The sequence below is a fragment of the Acyrthosiphon pisum genome, chromosome A1 (genome assembly GCF_005508785.2).
Source record: "Acyrthosiphon pisum isolate AL4f chromosome A1, pea_aphid_22Mar2018_4r6ur, whole genome shotgun sequence".
In the NCBI taxonomy this organism is placed as follows: domain Eukaryota; kingdom Metazoa; phylum Arthropoda; class Insecta; order Hemiptera; family Aphididae; genus Acyrthosiphon; species Acyrthosiphon pisum.
The window spans coordinates 23,549,606-23,552,671 of record NC_042494.1 but is presented as its reverse complement, the minus strand read 5'-3'; positions in this window follow the sequence as shown (position 1 = coordinate 23,552,671).

Below are 3,066 nucleotides of genomic sequence, written 5' to 3'. Positions count from 1 at the left end.
TATGAGTTCAAATTATGCACCTATAGTATACTAATTAAACTGTATATAAATAGTTATGTAATAAATAATATGTAACCTAATTATATAATTTTGTAATCATTTTAAGTCCAGAAATTGGAGAATTTTGAAAACTATTTAGCACAGATAATAGTTAAGTACCTAATTAAAAGATTTGAATTGATCAATCAATTAAAAAATTATAATTCATTCTGGTATTTTAGACTACACAGCTAATTATTATTTTAGTAGCAGTTGTCTATTAATATATTATTTCTATAGAATTATAATATAATACTTAAGTAATAAGTATATATATATGTATTATGTATATATACATGAGTATTAAGTATAAATAAATTATACTTGAATGCAGGCTGGAATATATTGTGTGCGTAGTTTAAAAATTGATTTTTGTTCAAGTAGGTACCTATATAGGTACTAATTAAAATTAGTTATTATAAATAATTAAACTAACTATAGTTAAATTATAACGATGGACGTTTTTGGACCTATTCTGGAAGCTATCTGGCACAATAACGGTGTAGTTCCTATTCAAGTCATTTCAGGAAGTCCTTGGGAAGCAGACATTCGTAATTACAATAATTAGCCTGTGGACTTCCTATTTAAAGCCTATGACTCAGAATGGCTCAGCCCAGGCAGTTCCCTTAGTTCCTGAAGGAATATACTAAATACGTCCAAAGAACTTCCTTGTGTTGTTAGGGTATATTAGTCTAATGAATTTAGAAATGCACTAAACAAATAAAGATAAATTTGAACTTGGAGAATAATATATTATTTTATTAGTATATATATTAGAATATTTTTAAATTAAAATTATTAAATTGAAATTTTTTACTAACACTCACTTTTATTACTGTTATTTGCTATTTTCTGGTGAATAGTAGTACTATTCTGCAATTTCAATAATTCTATAACATGTATAATAAATTAATAGTATTTAATTTCAAGATGTTAAATTAAATTAATAAAAACTATAATATAATATGGCACATAAAACAAACCAATAATAATCAAAAACATGATTTAAAATTTTAGAATAATACACCTACCTTCGTTTGCATGAAAACTTTTTGATTCTTTAGCTAAAGCTAAAGCCAGTAACTTCTTACTTCTCGACATTTTAGGTATTTAAAATAATACTTTTGTTATAAGCATGAACATTGAACACCAAACACGTCTTTTCACAAACTTACGAATAATATATTTTGACACTTAATAAATAATTACGTTAAATAATAATATATTATTATTATTATAACAACATTATCAACTGAAAATATACTGAATACTGATGCCTGATAATAATGAACAAATATAATTTTATTATCATTCGTTGAAGTATTAATTTTTCAACACATGAATAGGTACATGATATTGGTTATTGCCGCTTTAAATGAGCAAAAACAAAGCAATAGCGGGTAAATAATAAATATTATTATTGTAAAAACCATGATACAATAATAAGAATAGCTTGTGTCAAACAATGATAAGTGCTATAAATAGAAATGGACAATATATGATACTCGTCTAAAATCAGCACATATCAGGTTTTGACCAAATAAAAAAAAACATCAATTTTGATAAGTGAAATATCATATAATGCCACAAAATAATTTGTCATCCAATAAAAGATATCATTTATAATTGTTGTTATAACATCTTTGATATTAGAGCTACAGATACCATATTTTGACACAATAAAATATAGAACTAAAACAACAATTATCATACATAACCTCGAAATCGAATTTTTGCACATATCATGTTTTGGCTCTCAACCACAGAACTATCAATTAATAATGGTCATACTGTAGCATTGCATATTGAAGAGACGTTTGTAATATTATTGACCGTATTATGCCTAAAAACCTTTTCCACCTAAAAACTGTATTACCTATTACATAGTATATTATATATTTCCTATTTGCTAAATCTATGACTCTTAAACCGTATATAGTCTTCCGACGCATGTCTTTATGCCTGTATATTATAGTGATACCTACTCAACGGCGACGCCGCAGGCCGTCTGCTTTCCGCGACACCACTCCGGCACGGGACTCGCGCAGCCTACAAACTTAGCAGACGTGTTAATAAGTGGTAAACTCGACTTTTCTAAAAAACGCGCGACGGCGGCACTCGGTTTGCACGTCAACCTTTAAATTTGGCGGGGAACGCGAATAAGGTCTGGACGGGGACGCAGGAAGCGGGTAAAGATGAAGAAATTGATATATATTCATACATAAACTAAATTATTTATATTAATAGATTAATTAATAAATAAACAAATCAAGTTTTTTAATTTTTTCGTAAATATACCATTTCCCCGGTTTCCTATTTATCTATTATAAAAAAATAAAAAAAAAAATACAAAGTTCTCGGTAACGCGAATAACTGTCCAACGGGGAGATAAGACGTTTTAACCCTAGAACACTAACTATTCGTCGATTCGACGAGCAAGGTTAATTTAATTCCCATAATTTCTAGTTTATTAATAGTACACATTGTTATGACACACGTATCTCTCAAGAATGTTGTTGACATTATTTTATGATAAAATATGATTACCTACTTTTATCAGTTGAAAAGCAACCTTCGATTGCGTAAGACACACATCGTCGAATCGACTACTAGTTAGTAATAAACGTAAATGTTTGTTCGTCGATTCGACTAATAGTTAGTGACACACGCTGTTTTTGGTTCATCGATTTGACGTATAGTTATAAATAAAGGGTAAGTTTTAAGTTTTAAAAATTTAGTACATTATTTATCTGAAGCGTATAACTGTGCGTTTTTTAGTTTAAAAATGGCATGTGAACTGGATGATGACGAAGTAATGCGTTTACTTGAAGAAATTAATTCAGATGACAGTGAAATTGAGGACAACATTATTGAAGATTTTGAGGAGGAAGATAGCGATGCGGATCCAGAATATTATCCACCTGCAATTCAAGATGAAGATATGATTGAGAACATCATAATATTCAAATTTATGAAGTCAAAAAAAAAAACCTGTGAAAAGAAGGTAAGAAAGTACAAACCCCCCTG